This window comes from Rhinolophus sinicus, linkage group LG05 (genome assembly GCF_036562045.2).
Source record: "Rhinolophus sinicus isolate RSC01 linkage group LG05, ASM3656204v1, whole genome shotgun sequence".
Lineage (NCBI taxonomy): Eukaryota > Metazoa > Chordata > Mammalia > Chiroptera > Rhinolophidae > Rhinolophus > Rhinolophus sinicus.
This window is the reverse complement of record NC_133755.1, coordinates 115,349,524-115,370,171: the sequence shown is the minus strand read 5'-3', so window position 1 is coordinate 115,370,171 and position 20,648 is coordinate 115,349,524. Positions and strand designations below refer to the sequence as shown.

Below are 20,648 nucleotides of genomic sequence, written 5' to 3'. Positions count from 1 at the left end.
GTGGCAGGTGGTACAGGTAGGAAAAAGGACGCTGGGGGAAATGAGCATGCTAGAATGGATTTATTATATAAAGCAGCAATGCTGCCCTTCCCATGGGCTACTTGTAGTTAATGACTGAGAGTGCATAAATACTAAGTTCCTGACAGATAAAGGACTCCTCTGATAGCCAGCTTTGGCTTGGGGACTCCCTAATGTCCTTGCTTAGATTGCACAGCTGCCTAGGATGCTTTCATTAGACCTTCTCTCAGACTTGCATTGAGATTGACGGCTCTCCTAGCCTTACTTGACTTTCTCCCAACCTCCTTTTCACTCAAACAAGCAAAATCTAATACATCAGATTTTCGTAGTTATAAATCAATTGAACATCTGTCCTTGGGAGCTTAGAGACAAGTACCCAACACCTGCCCAGCTATCTGATTAGTTGACTCTTGGCCTCACTGGACTGAATGTGGGGAACAAGGTCTCTGTCCATAAGAAATCTCAATTACTGTCATAACCACCTTGTAGAAAGGTAATTGAGGTTTATGATAATTTCCACATGCCCAAATTACCATTACAATAAAAATATTCGATTACGTCTAATATGATTTTATATTTAAGTATATTTTATTACATTATAATTATTATAGCAGATACAGTGATTCTCTCTTAAATAGACAGGTGACCTAACCTTGATCTATATCTAAATATATAGAACAAAAAGTTTCTCTTAGCTCCTTAGAGATTATGATATCTGGCAAAAAGAAAGTATGATTTGGGAAAAAAGCACATCCCACAGTTTTAGTTAAAAAATGAATGTGAGATTTCAAAAATGTCAAAATATTTTCTGTAATTTTCTATAATGGTAAATACGTGTCATCCATTCTACATTTGTCCAAACCCACAGAATGTACAGCACCAAGTGAACCCTAATGCAAACTGTGGACTTTGGGTTATAGTTAGATATCAAAGTAGATTCATCAATTGTAGCAAATGTGCCATTCTGGTGGGAGATGTTGAAAATGGGGAAAACTCTGCATGAGTTGGGGCAAAAGGTATATGGGAAATCTCTGTATCTTCTTTTCAGTTTTGCTATGAACCTAAAACTGCTCTAAAAAAAAATTAAGTCTATTTAAAAAAAGAAAAGAAAAAAATCTCAAAATATTTTCTTTTCTCTTTTAATTTGCTGGAGAAAAAAAGCCTGACCTGGAATGAAATTTATTAACTTTTTCCAAATGGGATAGTTTTCTAGTTAGAGTCTCATTTTTCTTAATGTAACTCTCATCTAAGAAAAAATTTAAAGAACCAGTTGTATCCATGAAATCTCAGGTGTTAGCTTTCATTCCATGTGAGTATATGGATAGCAAACATATGATACCCTTTTAAAAAGAGGTTCTGCAGCCCAATCTTGAGATTTGTTACACTTCCAAACGCTTGAGACCGCAAATGAAAGGTGGTTTTATGATGACCCTAAATTGAGCTCCACTCCATAGCATCTATGTATAATAAAACTTTTATTTTTTTCTGTTGAGAAGAAATAGGGGAATTCAATCTTTCAAAAGCTGTCTTCTTTTATATGCCTACAATAGTGAAATACACAATATCACTTATCATTTACCTCTACTGTCACTGATTTTTGAGAATTCTATTTTAAACATTAATTTTTCCCCTTTATCATTTGCCTTCAAAAATTTGTTCTTAGCTCCTTGACAACATCACCATTTCATTAATAATGTATAAAAGATTAAGTTCTGGAAAAAGTGCGTCTACACACACATATAGCCCCTTTCTGGAAATACATATCACTGAAATTATTATTTCAATAGAGGAGAAAATAAGGCTAAATTATCTAAGACGTAAATGAATCATTATTTAATCCTGTCTCTATTTTCTGATTATGAAGAAACCAGTGATTCTTGTGCTTTCCAAATACTATCTGACATTCTAACCCCCAAACTCATCTCACAGGTCTCTCCTTATTTATTTCTTCTGAGTGAATTTATATAACCATTTACATCTGTACTTTGTGTCCACTTTTCATTTATATAGCCCCCTTCTTATTCATATTGACTTAATTTTCACAGGCCAATCACACTCTGAATTTTCCCAGCTTGGAACCTGTATTTTATGAGAAATTGCTGGCAAACCTCTGGTCAGGTGAGTGGACATATCTCATTCAATGCCCTCCTGACTCAAGTTCATACACAGTCTCCAGTCCAAGCTCATCATACATGAGGAAGCTCAAATACCTGCTCCAATAAGATTTAGGTGAAATGGTTGATTGAAAGCTGTACAAGAGGCTTGCTATTTAATTGCCATTTTCTGGGAAATCCTCTCTCATTTGTCCTCAACAGCTTTACACAAGATTGACCATAGTCTGAATCACTTGCTTTATTTTCTCTGATTCTTAATTTAGTCACTTTCACAGGCGCATTTGAATGGTTGTGATCTCGTACTGCAAAGTCCCTATGTTTTGGCATTTCCTATCAGAAGTGCAATAATGCATGAGGGTTGGCAGTGGGCACAAAGGTGGTCAGGATTAATAATTTCTAGCTTGTGACCTTGGGAAAGTTGCATAACCTCTTTGATGTTCAATTTCATTAGTAAAATGGGCATAATAATACTCTTCAGGATTGTTGTGAGAGTTAAACAAAATCGTGAATATAAAGTATTTATTTATATATAACTGCCAGACTCCTCCTCTCTTTTTCCTTCCTTTCAGTAGACCTCCTTATTATATAAATGTTCCATACATGTATATCTGCAATATGATGGATATTCAGTGCTCACATGGCTCCTATTTTGACTGAGTGATGCATTCTAATGTGTTTCACTGCGAATATATTCCCTCTCTACTTCAAACAACAATCATTCCCCTACCACCCACCACCTGCCTAGAACTGGCTAGGATGTATGCTGACTTGTGATTATGAACTTCTTGAGATCATTGCTTCTGTCATTTATTTGCCTCTCATTCTTTCAGCTCCTTGCCTTGTTTACTTATTATGCAATGGGAAGAAACCAGAGATGGATTTACTATTAATTTAATAAAGCTTATGTTTCAGGGCCCTCCACAGGCAAGGGTACCTTCGAAGGCTGTGGGAGCCGATCCTAATAATGCTTTATGGTTATATGCTTTTGTAAAATTTGCAGAGACACTTTAACCACAATCAATTAAAACTGTTCACCCTGCATTCCATTTCTTCTCTTGTCATGTGGATTTGGAGTTATTGTGGACATTTTTGGGAACTGGCTAAGGATAAAATGAGATGGGGACTCTGGACTTAGTAGAGTATATATAATCCTCACTCATTTTTACCGTGTTTTCCCAAAAATAAGAACTAGCGGACAATCACCTGTAATGCATCTTTTGGAGCCAAAATTAATATAAGACCGATATTATATTATATTATATTATATTATATTATATTATATTATATTATATTATATTATATTATATTATATTATATTATGACTGGGTCTTATAGTAAAATAAAACCAGGTCTTATTTTAATTTTTGCTCCAAAGGATGCATTAGAGTTGATTGTCTGGCTAGGTCTTATTTTTGGAGAAGCACAGTATACATAATTAAGCTATTAGGCCTTCTGGTATAGGAATGATTTCTAGGAAAGCTACTGAGACCAGATTCATAACCAAAGTAGATATGAATGTGTTCTCTGGTGTTTATTGTTGTGAGGATAGAAAAAAAACAAAAACAACCTGTAAATCTGTTAACAAAAAATTTCCAACAACTTTTGTAGAAGACTGAATATCATTTTATCTTCTCTAGAAAATAGTGTAGTACACAATTTTCATTAAAAAGTGATCAAGGAATAGGAAGCAAAAAGGTGGAAAATGTACACTGTTGGACAGTTAATTAACAAAAATAATATTTTTCTAGATTAAAAAATTTTGTCTTGTAATCAAATTTTAAATTTTGTAAGTTGTGATTTATTTTTCTCATTTTCAATAAGCATTTACTTGCACATCTAATTTAATATTTGTGTAATATAGTATTATTTTTCTTGGATATAGTCTTTGAAATTTATATACATTGTGAGCCTCACAGAGCCTGGGTCCACTCCTGAAGCAAAACTAGCAAGGCAAGCGGTGAGTGGCTGGGTTGTGGGGTGGGGATGGGTCTTGTTGCTTGAATCTTGTACTGAGTGAGAAATTTGCTGGAACTGTCAATGATAACATCTACAGAGAATCCATGTTAATTATAGAGGTTCAGAATGTGGACTTAAGACTGTGACTTATTCTTATAGTAGAAAGGATAAGTTTTTGCCTCACAGAAATTGAGCATTTTATGTAACCTACTCTAGTAGTCTTTTTGTCTATGACTTCTCAGTTTTGGGTCTTATGTAGTAGACCTCCTCCACGAGAAGACTATAAAAATATATTCTGTATTTTCTTCTAACCTTTTTATGTTTTCCCCCTATATTTAGGTTTTTAGCTTGTTTGTAATTTATTATATACATAGTGAGAATTGCAGACATTCACTTTATTTTCCCCTCAAATATAGAAACACTCTTTATTGAATAACATATATTTTACCCAATAGTGAGGAACTTTTAAGTGATTTATTATTCCTTTTAAATATTTCATATATTTGTTTATAACAAATTCTGTTGGTTAATAGCAGTTCAGGTGACTATAAATTTCTGGAATATGTTGAATTAAACAAATCTATTGGAAATTTGGAGTGGGTAGTGATTTGAGAAATCTTGGTATGAATTTAAATAGAAAATAGTTCACTTTTCTGTAAACATCTCACATATTGAAAGGTAATTCTTCTTAATGAGAAGCCATTGAATACTTTTGGTCAAACTTTGATCCCCTTTCTCTTTGCTTCCTTTTCTGCATGGTGGTAAATAGACAAAGGGGAATTTTTGTCCTTCCTTTCAGACTTTGGTGTTTGTTTTGTTTTTATGACTTTCTGCTTCTTTTGGATCCTTTCTCTAGGCCAGTTTTTTATGACCACTATGATGCTGTATTCTTTGATAAAATACCCAATGAACCTTTTTCTTTAAATCTAAGAAAGCATTGGTTGATTTCCGATCTTTGTCAGTTTGTCAGTTTCTCATGTTTGTTTTGAATCTGTTGATCCATTAAGAAAGTTTTGAGATAGTTTTGGTCTTGTACATGTATTTTGCTTTGAGTATTTTAAAAATGGTTTAATTTAGTCATTAATAAGTGGAATCCATTCTGTTTTGGAGAAACGGAAACAATAGGATATATATCTGTATCCAATGTACTGATCACAGCTAGTGTTAGGCATGTGTATACACACACACACACACACACACACACACTCACAGATACATATATATATATATATATATATATATATATATATATGAATTGGCTCATGTGATTATTGAGGCTGAGAAGTCACAAGATCTGCAATTGGTAACATGGAGAACGAGAAAGCCAATGTGTTGTTCCAGTCCAAATCTGAAGGCCTGAGAGCCAGGAGAGCCAATGGTGTAAGTTCCAGCCTAAGAACTATCAGACTTTAAACTCAAGAGGAGCTGATCTTTCAGTCTGAGTCCACAGGCCAGAGAAGAACAAAGTTTCAATTCAGTCAGGCAGGTGGAATTCCCTCCTATTTGACTCAGTCTACTGATTCAAATGTTAATCTCTTCCACAAACATCCTCACAGACACACACAAAATAATGTTTATTCAAATGTCTGAGCAGCCCATGGCCCAACTTGACACATAAAATTAACCATTACACTTAATGTAGGAAATGTAACTTAGTAGATCTTTGATTATTATTCTAGCTCTTGGATCAAGATACAATATAAAATGTCACCTTTTGAGATTTTTAAAAAGATTTCTCTTACTTAAAAATGAATATCTGAAACAGATATGCTAGATTCAGTTCTCTTTTAGTATTTAATTATTTCGTAATAGTTCATGTATCATTTGGAATTGGGCATTTTTAGATGTCTAAATTATTCAATAAACATTTATAGAATCAAATTATTATGATATTAATTGTAATAATGATAGGCTTCTGTTTTTCTTGAAATTACCTTTCTAAGGGGAGATGAGAGGATGCAATATTGTAGACTTTATTTTGAGTATGTTTAAGAGTCTCCTTAACATGTGATTTTTTTATATGATCCTAGTAATAAAAACTTTAGTTTCACAAAAATATGTAATTATATTGGACTAGAACCTTCCTTAAATTTCATGTAGTAATAAAAAATATTATTTTATCTCATTTATTTTTCAGTGGAGCTCAAAATCTGTTATAAAAGTTGGTACTTATTGTACTGCAGTGACGGAAATTATACAAAAAAATTTCCATTTTGCAAATATTAATTAACACCAGAGGGAATTCAGGGTACAAATCCATTGTACTGATCATAGCAAGTTGTAGACTTAGTCATATGCAGTCATCTCTAAGGTATATTTTGAGGAATGCTGACAAAATATGCCTCTAGTCTGAAATGCCTGCTATAAGGAGAGTGAAGAGAGAATCATCTACCAATTGGAGATTGTTCTTGGTTCACACAAGTCTTTCCGGGGAGAAAATTCCCTTTGAGAAGTTTAAGCATATTACTTCTTGTTTAATGACAAATTAATCAAAATAATAACTCACCTTAGTGACTGGGAGCTTTGGTTAATAGGAAGGAGGAGGATAAGTGGGAGAATAAGCCGGACTTTAAATTCCTTTTATTAAGAACAAGTTGTCAACGACAAAGGAACACTGGGACATCCTACCTAAATCTTGGATGTCTATTCTTTCATGCAACATGTCTTCTCATGTAACTATGTAAATTTCAATTAAGCTTTGATGAATCCTCTCGTGGAACAAGCACAAAAAAGAACAGCCATCTTGGTACAGTTAAACATGGTTTTTGCCCATATTGCACTGATTTCCCCTGATGTTCTCACACAATTCCCTTTGAAGCTCCTTTGGGAATTTAGCCTTACAAGCATCCTACCAGTATTTTCTCAGACATCTCTCTAATGGGTCTGCAGGGAAGATGCTAGATCTTTGGCATTTAGCATAATTAGCTGACGGGGATCATCTACATATGGAGCCTAGGAAACAAAGTCGCCTTTTTGTTGGCATTTTTATGTAACTCCCACATCATTTGTTTTTCCCCAAAGGACCCTTGCTGTGTTTCCACCCTTGTTGCACCTGCACCCAGTGTCCCTTTCTTCAGCATCAGGCATCTGTGGTAATGTACTCTAGTCATGTACACACTCCTTTCAGACTTCAAGGATCAAGCAGTCTCTGCTGTTACAGGTCAGGGGACAGCAGGCCTCAAGCTGTGTCGTCTTTAGAAGACTTAAAAGCTCTATATTCTCTCAATTTTAGGCTTGCTGCTCAGTCCCTGAAATGCCCCCTCTCATAATTTGCCAGTCTTTAGTTATGTACATTTATTGTCCCAACATGACTCCAAGAGATTTGATACCTTTTAAGTGTTTTCTTTTGTTATCAAAATTTTTTTTAAAAAGGTGCAAAGCAGTGAGACCAAAACAAGTGATCAAATGGATTTAGTAAAAAATTAGTTTAGCTTGTTTTTCTCAAACATTTTAATTGTTGCCTAGTTTTTCACTGTTGAAACTGAATTTGGTGTCCTGTATGCACAGCTGTGTCACTCATATATTGGAGATGTCAAGAGAAATTTGATGTTTCAAGTGAGCATCAAGTATTTGTATGTAGCCAAATTGTCCCTCAGATCATTCAGATTTGGTTATGGTTGAAATGAGACTAAGAATATTCTTTCAGGTTTTATGGTTTCCTTTTTTTAATATTAATAGGAACACTTGGAACAGCTTTTTGCTTCTGTGTCACTGTGTTCTCTTCTATTTATTATATTTCCAGGAATGAGACAAGCAGAAAAGAAAGAAATTGAAAAGGTAATATTTTGACCTTCCCCTCCAAGCATCTAACTTAGAACCCTCAAACTTAAAATTTTATCTCCCTTGTTAAAAAGTAATTTCTTTATGTAAAATACTATGTGTAGATTTTCTTCAGCATAGTCTCTAGCATAAAGCAGAATAAGTAGCATAAGTATTCATTTTTTTAAAAAAATCAGTTGACACCTATTAAGTGTCTACTATGTGTTGTGACTATTTTGCCATTGGAAGAACAATTACTTCAGTATCCTTAGTGGTGAAGCCATGTTTAATGACTTTAATAGAGTAAGTATATAATAACAAAAGCAATTATAGCTCTCAGGAGTAAGGGCCTCTCATAAATAATGCTTTTTCCACTTCTTTGGTGCTACTTAGACAGTCAGCTGATCAGCAAAAGTATCAAAATCAGGAATTGATGTCTGGAATCTATAACTATAATGAACTCTCTGAGCTTAATTGACTATGTAATTTAGAGTCTGTAATTCCAAAGTGGAAGATAATAGGGCATCAGGATAGATCAAGAAATAATGACTTCATTCCTTACCATTCAGTCATAGAATATGCCACAAGCATGAACTCATTTTGAAGAATAACTTGAAGATTAAAAGATAGAATTCCACTCACAGTAAGTAGTGTGGGATTTTTTTTTATTATTCTTATTGAAAATGGTCAAAGAGAGAATTCTTCTAGAAACCATGATCTAAATTGTATACTTGTAATTTGTAGATAATATTCAAAAGATAAGAACTATTGTTATATAATTGAAAATAGAGGAAAACATAGTAGTATCAGATGAAACCCTGACTGCTTTTCTTATGAGCTCTGTGACCTCGGGAAGGTATTCACCTGTCTAGCATCAGTTTTCTTATCTACAAAATATGTTTTTTATTTATGATGATGATGATGATGATGGTGAGGATGATGATAATTAAATCTGGGTTCTACTATTTACTAGCCTTTTGACCTTTGGAAATTAATGTAATCACTCTGTTTTAGTTTTCTCGTTTTTCTGGCTTGTTGTAAGTACTCAACAAAAGTTCATTGTTTTTAGGTTGTTCTTTTTAATATAATGGACTCTGCATAGGGTGTGATGAGCAACTGTTATTTGTTGGGTGTGTACTTCTTGCCACATTCTAGAATAGGTGCTGCTTCAATCAGGGTTTCTTAGTTGCTAATAACAAAATCCAGTGCAGCTAGTCTTTCAAAAAATGTTTATTAAATAATGGTTTATGAAGTGTTGTTACCTGAAATCACATTGCTGCATTGTTCCAGGGAGATTCTGTTGGCACTGCTGCACGGTACAGGGTACAGCTCATACGGCCAACACTGGGCATGCCCACCCGGAGGGGTATGTGATGGAGGAAGAAGCCTGGGTCACATGTCTGCACTCTAGGTGTAAAGAGGGTTAGGGTTTTGGGTTTCCACTTTTAGAAGGGGCCATTAGGCTGGAAGTTTCCCAAACTTTGGGAGGTGGGGGGAGGGTTCAAAAAGTGCTGGATAGTCAGGAAACATAACAATAGACACAACTGGCCTTTTACCTAAGTTATCTATTTTAATCTTCACAACTACCTATCTAGTGAAATGTCATTATAGTTGCCCTTTTCTAGACCATGTGACAGAAACTGAAGTATAGTATGACCTTTTTAATGTTCTCAGGTAGTAAATAGCACGTCTAAGATATAAGCCTAGGTTATTTATCTCCAAACCTCATACTTTCCTTTGATATCACTTTGCCTCTTCCGAGTGGGTGAGGATGATACATCCTACCCTGGCATTCTTAGCCAGTAACCAAACAAAGTAAATTAAAATACAAGTTTTTAAACAAATTGGATCAATATACAAGAGGAGTTTCCTTCAGTAAACCAGTTTCAGTATAGTCCAAGCCAAGTTAATTCTTATTTCTTAGTTATTATTAAGATCTAAAATGATCTCAGACCTTAATATTACTAATTTGGAGCATGGCAGTTTTGGAAGCTGTTGCTAGTTATTCCTGGATAGCTTAATTACAGATATATATCAGAGTTTTGATACTAGAGAAGACTAAGAATAAAAATGACATACAGACAGCAATAGGCTTTTGGGTAGCCACAGAATTATGCTCATAGGAGAAGAAGTAGTCTTTACAGAGCTTTTGACAGTACAGTTTTATTTTAGCAACTAATTGTTGAGCATTTGCTATACCAGGTGTCAAAAAAGTGTCTTTTTTTTTCAGTGATATTAGTGACTTGGGAAGGGAATCTTCTAAGAAAGGATGTGTTATATCTGCATCATTGTTTCTCCACACTTTTGGAGACCAAAGGAAAGGGGTTAGTTCAGAAAGCTGGAAAACAAAGAGGAATAACTAGATACACTAGTTATAACTTTAGTACCTGTCGGCTTTATGAAGTGTTGTGCAGCCTCAGCTCTCTGATCCCACTGACTAAATTGAAGATGGGCTATGTCTGATGGTGCACTACGTGGTACCTTGCAGTGGACTTTGACTCTAAGCCTGAGTAAGAAACACTGAATATTTGAACTATGCAATGATGGACAGCAGAAAGGCCTTTATTTGGAAAAAAAAAAAAAAACAAACACAAAAAAACTCTATAGTGATGTAGAATCACTGCAATAAACGGGAAGCCCTTATGCTGTAAAAATTCCCTTAGCATTTGCAAGGGATGGAGCACTACAGCTCAGAGGAAAGAAAAACCACACTAATGGAGTTTTCTTGTTCACCTCTTAGGTCAGCATCACGCCTGATATAATCATCTGACTTTTGAACCATTAATTTTGTCTAGAGAATTGCTGTATGTTTGCTTTTCTTTACTTATGCCTCACATATACATTTTTCCCTTTTAATTAACTACAAAAGGGCATTTCATGTTATTTCCTATTAGCATTTTAGACAAGACTGCTTTAATAGTGCTCAACTATCTATGAATCATTTTACCAGATGATTGTGCATTTGATGATGATTTTATACTTTAAATATTTAGAAGATAATTAAATGCCTGGCTGAGCTGTCTGTGATCTGGAGCATAGGAAAACCTCCATTTCATATTTCTTTTACTAAAAGATATCCACTTGAACTACAACTTTAGTTTTTCTTGTCTTCACCAAGAGTTACAAAGAGTGGTCTATGCAAGCTCTCTCCTTTCTTCATTTTCTCTTTCCTCCTTAGATCCTGGCATAAACCTCTACCAACTACAAAAATTTCCCTGTGAGAGGTTGAATTGTTAAGTAATTTTTTCTTTGGCTTCACCCTCTTCCATCACACTTGTAGTATTTCACAATGCTGACAACTTCTTCCACCTTCAAAGAGTTACCTCTGGCTTCTGTTGCCCTGTGTTCTCCTTTCTTACTGGAGGAGCATCTCCAGATTATGGAAGAATGGTTGATTCCTTTGTACCTGTGACTGTTCAAGGAAGGGTGGGAAGATGAGAACCTAAAGATGTCCTGGTGCTTTCTTGGACCTTTCAGAGCCCAGGAGAAGTCCATAGAGTTCCAGGAGGCGGCCCAAGAACTGCTGCCCAAGTGAGCCTTTGGGGCTGCAGTGTAGATTTGCTTCTATCAACCTTGAATGCTGCTGGGATTTCTAAGAGGTAGCAGGAAGAATTCATCTTTAGTTCTGAAAAGTCTTAGGACCAGCTTAGCTTCTGATAGCACCAATGATATAGTCTGCATGCCTCATAGGTATGGTCTAAGCTCCATCTCAGAGTTGTCCTTTTATATAAGGTTATGTAAGAGGGTGATAGTAAAAGCAGCCTCTCTTACTGTGCTAAGACCTGAAAGGGAATTTGAGTTACTTGTTCTCTTGTATGCTTCTGAGGGAATTCTCAATATCAGAAAAACTCAAATTATATAGTCAGGCAGAATAGCCCGTGCTATGTTGACAATATAATCTTGAAAGCATTGATTATAGGAACGAACTAAAATTTGGAAAACTATGTTTTTAGCAGGCAGGGAATTTTGTACAAATATCACATTCAGCTTTCTGTCACTTCAGTATAAGACTGGCTGGATAATTATAGATGTGTGGCAGACACTGCAACAATTTTGTTCCTTCTTATAGAACCCTGAATTTAATGTGAAGCAGTGTGCTAATGTCTAAGCCAATCATGACAGCCCTGTTCTTTGCCACATAGTCAGTCTCCCACACTTCCTCTCAGTTAGTAGGGTTTATGTGACCCAGTTCTACCCAGTGTCACACAAAGGGAATTCTGCTGTGGTGTCTGAAAAATAAGTTTTTCTCCCTGTTAAAAATTCCTTCTAAAATACGAGTAGCACCAATTTACTACTGCCTGTGAGTGTGGTCATGATGCCTGGAATCGTGAAACCATCAGACAATAAACACAAGGTCAATATGCTAACACACTGATGCTGGTTGATAAGAAGCGTGGAAAATGTCTGAATTTTGATGATACTGTTGAATTGCCAGACCAACTCTTGCTCGTCTACATCTGAATTTCATCTTAAGTAAAAAACAAATGTCCTTCATGTTTTTTCCTTACTGTCAGTTGGTTATTCCTTTTTTGTAAAACATATTTCTCAGTGATATAAGAGTTAATCTTGGGTTGGCCGTGGTCATCAGTAGTACATTCTTATAAAAAGCGTCCATTTGGATGTGTTTGAATATATTGTGCTCTGTAATCAACTTTTAATATGCTCTCCTAAATTCTTAGTCAATTTTCTTTAATATTTAGTTGTTCTTCATGAATTGATATAAGCACAATAATAATCTCATAGCTATGTAGCACATGTTGGGGTTCTGTCATGTGGGGGATATATCAGTGCACTAACGAAGTTAATATAACGGCTTTTAAAATGTGTTCCAAAGTACTCTACCATAGTAGGGAAAGATAGTACAGTTATTTTCTCTTGATCTAGCTGTTAAGGAAAATTTTATCCTGTTAGAAGAAGAAAATAAAGATGAGATATTTCAAAAGGCTTATTGATTCAAGGCCTTAATTGTTGATTGAATAAAAAGTCAAAGCAATGCATCTCCATGTGTTTCAACATGTGCTTCCTTTTATCCTGTTTGCCTTTTAAAGCCATGTATTAGTTGGAGTAGATCCTTTACAGCTTGAATGTCAGAGAATATTCTAAAAAATAAATAATTATGCATATTTCTTCACTGTATCAGTAGTACTCAACTGGGGTTTTAGTGGTCAGTAGGTTCTTAGGATACTGTATCTAGATCATCTGAAAATATATGAAGAGAAATAGATGGAAGTATGAAAAAATTCCTTCTAAAATACAAGTAGCACCATACAAATGTAAGAATGTTCTACTGATGAAAATGAGGATATGAAGCACTATGGAGTGTTTTTTGATCCAAAGGGTCCATGGTGAATAGAAAGCCAAAGAGAAGCTTGTTAATTTTCTCAATATGATATAAATGCAGTTTTGGAAGACTTTTAAAGATTAAGTACCAAGTGGATTCTCCTTGAGGATACTATTATGTTTATGTAAAAAGTGTACAAACAAAGGTTGATTATCTTTACATACAGTTATTAAAACTAACATTTTCAATTGTAACCATGCAGATTGAACCTTGTAAAAGTTACAGGGCAAAGCTTTCTTTCTTGTTTTCTAGATTATGATAGTCTGAAATCATGACATATTTTAAATATTCTTTCAATTAAAATAGTATATACTTACACTGATAATCATAGAAAAATATAAAGAAGAAAATATAAATAATTTATAATTTTGCCTCATATAGGAAACCACCATCAGTATTTTGTTTTACTTTTACCCAGTTTTTATTCTTTGCATTATGTATACTTACATGTGTAATATTTTTATTATTATAAAACCGGGCCCATAAAAGAGCCTTTACAATTACAATTTTAAAATATTTTCCTCCACTCAATTAAAATTTTTTGAACCCATATATATAAAAAGTTATTCATGTGTAATTTAAATTACATATAGTCAAATGCACTTTTTATTGTGCAGTTGTATGAATTTTGACAAATGCATAGTCATGTATCCACCTTTTCCATTAAAATCGTTAACATATTATAATTATTTTATAATCTTAACTGATAATTTCAATGTCTGTGTCATATCTTAGTCTAGTTATATAGATTATTTTGCCTCTTGATAGTGTACTGTTTTTGTTTTTGCTTTTCTCTTGCTTTTTGTATGTTTCTTAGTTTACTGCTGAAAGACAGACATCTTCGGTAAGATAGTAGACTGAAGTGAATAGTTTTATGCTTGGATATGGGCACTTCTGTCCTTTTGCTAGGTCCTTAGTGTGGGGTTTTGAGTCAGTCTAGTCAGGAGTTGAACTGGATTTGGGATTTGTTGTTCCTGTCATTACTCTCAGGGCTTCATGGGCTTCAGCTTCCGTTAGTATTACCTTGTGTTTGCCAGGGGCTGTCTTTCCAGGGGGTTATTCTAAATGTCTGCTTCATATTCAGCTTTAGGTTTGTCCTTTATATTGTGCCTCAGAGAATACTTCTTTCCATGCTTTTGCTCTTCTCCTAGCAATATATATATCTCTTACTAGTTACTTTGTTCTCATTAACCTCGTAATGGGGTGTGACACCAATAATTTTTAGTCATTTTATTCTGTTGTTGGAAATGTCGATTGTTTTAGTCCGTTGTTATTTTAATAGTCATTACTTTAATACTTTGATATTGTGAAGAACGTCTGTGTCCTATATTAAAATTTTGATTATTTGAGGCAATTTGTATTTGGAGGTGTTTTCTATTTTGCCAGACTTGAGTTTGTCATTTTTTTTTGAAAAAAATGTTCTTTGAGTTCCTCTTGGCAGAAACTAGCTATTATTCCTTTGTGCTTTGTAAGTTGGTAGAATGATGTGTTCTTAATTCACAATGTGTGTTCTAACTGGCATGGTGGCTCTTGTCAGTATTCAATCTCTCGGTTCTCCTTAGTTTTAGAAGAGCTGCCACTTTTAGAGTGGTCATGATCGTACTCTACTCCAGAATTATGCTAATAATATTCTCTTCACCTTCTATGGCACTAGTTTTTTAGGTTTGTATCAATCCTAAACTACTGACCCAAGTGGAGTAATAAAAAAGATTAGTCATATTAAAGAATTAGGACCATCATTTACATTGTCTAAAATTTTTATAAAGCCATATATGTTTTTTTTTTTTTCTTTTTATTGTTGCTATGGTGGGAAAACATTGGTGAAGATAGTCAGAAGTGTGAGCAAATTTGTTGCCTGCTTATTGGAAAAAAATCTCTATCACCATAGGCCTCTTCAGAATACCTGCCACCTTGGGATACCTTCACCTCAAACTCCCACACTGCAGAGTACCCTCTCATTTCCTCTTCTAACTTCTCCATTGTACATCATGGATTTGATAGTGGAATTGAAGTGAGGTCAGGCCATTTCACCATTTCTCATCCCATCTTCTCCCATTACTCTTCAGATTGTCTCTGATACACAAATATAGAAGTGTTAGGGAATTTTGAAGGAAAAGTTTCCCATCATTTTAGTTATAGTTTTAGGGCATGCGTGCTCATGCTTCTGACTATCTTCACCAATGTTTTTCCACTGCAGCAATAATGGAAAGAAAAAAATCTACATGGCTTTATAAAAGTTTTAGATAATGTAAATGATTTCCCTAACTCTTAATGTGACTAGTCTTTTTTATTACTCCACTTGAGTCAGCAGTTTAGGATTGATACAAACCTAAAAAACTAGTGCCATAGAAGGTGAAGAGAATATTATTAGCACAAATCTGGAGTAGAGTACGATCATGACCACCCTAAAAGTGGCAGCTCTTCTAAAACTAAGGCGAACCGAGAGATTGAATACAGACAAGAGCCACCATGCCAGTTAGAACACACATTGTGAATTAAGGACACATCATACTACCAACTTACAAAGCACAAAGGAATAATAGCTAGTTTCTGCCAAGAGGAACTCAAAGAACATTTTTCCCTATTCCACAAACTTTTCGTTGTAAGATTACCTGGTATGCATCTTAAGGGTGAGGCTTTATAATGAGGATGACAGTGTGCTGAGTTTTAAATGACTGATGGAGAGAAGCATGCGCATAGGTGAGATTCTCTTAAAGTTCTGGGGAATAAGAGAAAAGTAAAGGACTTTTGTCATGGGTGGATTGTTATTATGTAAATATGAAAGCAGCTGTGATTTGTGGTGACCCATCCTTAACACAATGGTTCCACCTGCGTTGTATATGTATATGTGTGTATATGTGTGTGTATATGACATGCATCTCAACATCCAGCCTCACCTTTTCATTCTTGTTACTTGAAGAGCTGAGCGTTCTCTCTGCCTGGTTGTTCTTCCTTTTCATGGAGATGAGAGGTTAGCCTTGCTTGAAGGACTTCACATTTCACAAATATATTTGAAAAGAGCTCAGTGTCTCTTCTTCCTCACGCTCTCCAAGTATTTGTAGAAGTTTCAGATGATTATCTAGGTTACTTACAGGCTTACTTGTTTGCTCCTCACATGAAGCAGAAAGGTATATGTTAAATTTCAAAATCTTTTTATTGTAACATAGTAGTTGTAGTATGCTTAGCACATTGCTTGCAGCTTCCTTTGGATTTTAAAAGTGTGGCTTCTGGCACCCTGATGTTCTCAAATTGTAGCTCTATGTTATTCACTAAAACCATACTACATTACGTGTTGTGGCATGCCTACTATTTAATAATAGTCACGACTGTCTTTGAGCTCATAGTCTATGACTGAGGGAAGGGAGGGAGGTTTGGATATTTCTTAAGTAGTTTATCATAGGAGAGTTTAAATTTGTGTGTGTGTGTGTGTGTGTGTGTGTGTGTGTGTAAATTGGTGGGTCCTCATTAGAGAAATCTGTATTGGAGGTAAGTAGTTGTATTGATCACACTAGCTAAACAGTATATCTCAAACATTTTTACCATAACTTATGGAAGAAAGGCATTTAACCCCGTGATCCAGTGTACCTATGAATTTACACACACACACACACACACACGATTGAAACAGGTCTCCTGAAATAATACTGTTATATAAAATAAACTGATCAAACTGATTAAATAGCTTTTACACACAGTGGGTTGTGATGCACAATTTGGAAAACACTTGTTTAGACTTTCATAGTTCATAGCTATAAAATTTTACGTGTTTATGTGTGGATTTGTTTTTCTAGAGACAGGGGTCTTAGGTTTTTATCAGACTCTCAAAAGATCTCTGGACTCTGATATAAAGATACATGAAGACAAGTTCATGAGGTCTATCCTGTCAACTCTAATTTCTCCCCTGTATTTTACTGTGATAACATTCCCTCTTATTGTCCTTAACCTGCTCCCCAGTTTCACTATCATGTCCATCCCAGAGTTCCTCATGGGTAAGGGAATAATACATACTATTTTCCATCAATATAATAATAGCATAATTAAAAGTAATAGCCGTCTATTTAAAATATATTCTTCATTAACTGTATTGTGAGCTTCAAATATTTTTTCTTGAATTCACATAGTAAATGCTGCAGGGTAGCTCTTCTTCCCATTTTTCATATGTAAAAGCTGAGACTGAAGTAGCATAAGCAGTTTTCCCAAAGTCTCACAGGGTAGAGAAGGATTTTCAAACAGATTTGTGAGACTCTAAGCACATACACTGCCTCTTACCATCTACTTGGTTTGCGGGGAGACATCTTTGTAGTGTGTATTTTTTAGTTGAAAAAAATTGAGGTTGTAGATGAGATAATTTAGCTATGAGAGGGTTAATATACTGGATGAGGCTTAGTCTAGGGAATGCAACTGCTGAAAATGCCCCTAGTCGCTGAGGTACCCTGGAGGAATTGCTTTAATAGGCTCAGGCTCAAGAGTTTTGGCTCTGGGAGACTTCTGAAACTGACCCTTTCGGATCAAGAACTCACGGATTCATAACCTCATAGAGCAGGTTTCTCACTTCTCTGAACAGAGCTGTTGTTAGATGAAGGGAAACAGGAGCTTTCCAGAGTATCTCTGGAACCTACTCTGCCTCTATTGCTGATTTTCTACCAAAAATTATAGAGAAGTGATTCTATAGAATGATTAATATCAGCAAGAGATTCATAAAAATGAAGTCGTAGGAATTATAGCAAGATAGCTTTATTCATTGCCCTGTAAACACGTGATTTCAGAGCAATCACTCATGCTTTTGAGTTCTTCCTCTGTGTCAAGGACTCTCCTAAGGTGAATTAGGTGCTTTCATCAGCATCATTTCCATGTACAAATGGGGAAACTAAGGCAAAGGGACATGAAGAAACTTGCCAAAGGATGCACAGCTGATAAGGGATGGCACCAGGACCCCAGAGCCTGTACTCTAACCTCTAGACACATAACCTCTTAAGTAGTGTCTCCTGGGAAAGAATTCACCCAAGAGATCATAAGAGGTCTTTAGCTGGCATAGATACAGATTGGGTACCAAGATTGGTCAAATTCAAGCTGACTACTTAGTCATGAAAGATACTGCAGCTTATAGTTATTTCCCTGGGGAACCTACTTCTTCTTGAAATAGGCTGAGAATGAACATCATAGCAGAAATATCTCCAGTGAAGAAAGTAGATTTGCTGTTGCCTTTTTGAGGCCTCTCACTCTGAGAAATGCCTACTTACAGATTTTCAGTGTTTGTTCAGTTAAAAAAATAAGTAAATAAATATGAAAACTCGTTCCGCGTACGTGAGCCTCCACAAGAAAAGGCACCTAGAAAAAGGCTGAATTTTTAACTGATGGAGAGAAGGCTGTGTAGGTTTTTATTTTTTCAAAGCTTCTACTTCTCATGGAATGTCCAACTCTCCTTTCAAAATCAGAAGAGAAAAAAAAGCAAGCCAGGAGGAGGAGGAAGTAAATAAAAAATAAAAATAAAAAGAGGACAGAGCAGCATGTTTTTTGAAACTTCAGATAAAAATTTTGTTTGAGGGAAAATGTTCAGAGAGAAATGGGGGGAGGGGAGGAGAATCTCCTTTCCAGAACAAAACAAGAAGTAGTTTAAAAATGCAATTTTGAAGAACTGTCACATTTTTAGAAAGTACTACAGCAATAAATTTTCAATTCCATTTTCAAATTAGCCAAGTAGAGGGCATCCACTTTCATATGAGGTTATATTTTCCAGAGATTGAGGAGGACCTCAGTGCTCTTTAATCATTCTTTTATTATTTTTCCTAAATTGTTCCAATACAAAGAGACTACTGATTTGATGGTGCATTATCACCACCACAGAGGCTCCCCTCTAACTGGAAAAGAGGCTATTAGAGTAATGGGTTGGCTCCCATAGAGTGAGGTCTTGGTTCCCACCCTAATCTGCCAGTTTAGCATTCATGATTAGGGGAGCCCCAGATATTCCCCAGAGATAATATGTGGGTTGGGATTAAGCCTTGCAGTTGTGCTTCCGCAATGATGGAAATTGGTTTTATCTTTTTCAAGCAGCACTTATATTCATCTCTTAGTGTGGGAAACCCATTTTGTTACTCAATATATCTCTGAATCCCCAACAGTGATGATGACATTTTGACTGCTCTATAGGAAGATTATACATGCTGATTACCCACTATCACCACTGTATATACTTTTATTTTTCTGTAGGGTTACTAGGTTTGTGTCAATTTGTCCTTGTTCTTTTACTTTTGTCACCTGCAGGTAACTGCAGTAAACGTAACAATCTGGTGTTTGGGAGAGATCACAACTGTCTTCTACCTGGAGATCAAATGCTTGACTGGCTTCTTATGACATTCTTCTAAGCATTTCTCTGTGGTGCTGTGAGAAATGCTTTGAAATCAGAGTGTACAAGGCAGTCATTCCAAAAGGTGTGGACTCACAGCGTATCCAAGAGAGGGTGAGGTGGCATTGAAGAGGCTCTGTGCTTCCCATTAACATTCCGGTTGGTTTTAGTTTCAATGATTATGAGTTCTAGTGATTTTTTTTTTAATTGTTTTGGGGCGGGGAATAGAGTAGGCAGTGTAGGTAGTATTAAATTCAAATAGTTTCAGTCTTAGTAGTATATCTTGTAAAATCTGGGAACCTTTCCATAATTAGATATATTTTATGAAGTCATTGGCTATTGTGCAAACAATGTCACATAAACCTGCAGCATACATGTTAGGGTTGTGGGGGTGGTATTTATTGGAAGGAAACTCAGGGAGACAGGAGAGATTATTGTGTTCTCAGGTAGTGCAAGAGATCTGGCAGGGCTGGTTGTCAGATTCCAGGGAAGGACTCTAACCCTTGGGTTGGGGGGGGCGGTTAAGCTGCACAATTAAGGCACTACTGGTTGTCTTCTGATTGATCAAGAGCTGGGCTAGAATCGTGAAAGACTGTGGTGACGTCTTGGCTCCCACTCTAATCTGCCAGTTTAACATTCATGATTAGGGGAGCCCCAGATATTTCCCTGATGCAATAGGGGGTTTAGGATTAAGCCTTGCAGTTGTGCTTGTATGACATAGTGAGCTAGTAGCATGATTCATTGCCTCAGCTTTCAAGAATTAAAAAGGGGAGTATGGTACTCACTCTGGGGTGATGAGGGAGCTGTGCTCTTAGCCTGGAAATTGACCAGGGCCGATTTCCATAGCGCTTATCATGGCTGAATTCCAGTATGCATTGCAGGAGGGTTGCATTTTTTTGAGAGGCCAACCTGTAGGGGATCGATCTCCCAAGAATTAACCCTTACTTCTCATAGAACTTCAAAAATAGAGAAAGAAACAGGGTGTTTGGGCAAAAAGATGAAGTTACCTAAAAGGAGTAAAATATTAGAGTGACTTTAGAAATCTACTGGAGACATTCCAAGTTGGGATCAGTGAAGACTCTCCTTCCCCCAACTCCCACCATTTGTAAAAGTCCTG

At 35.7% G+C, this 20,648-nt stretch overlaps 1 long non-coding RNA gene across 1 annotated transcript in view; it reads left to right on the top strand.

The window, feature by feature from the left end:
• Positions 1 to 4,019: 4,019 nt before the first annotated feature.
• The window catches only part of LOC141571880 (uncharacterized), a 170,029-nt gene continuing 153,400 nt past the window's right edge, over positions 4,020 to 20,648 (top strand). The window contains exons 1-4 of the long non-coding RNA XR_012496932.1: positions 4,020 to 4,089; positions 7,110 to 7,180; positions 7,831 to 7,865; positions 8,417 to 8,490. This is a non-coding gene — a long non-coding RNA (uncharacterized LOC141571880). The remainder of the gene's footprint in view (positions 4,090 to 7,109; positions 7,181 to 7,830; positions 7,866 to 8,416; positions 8,491 to 20,648) is intronic.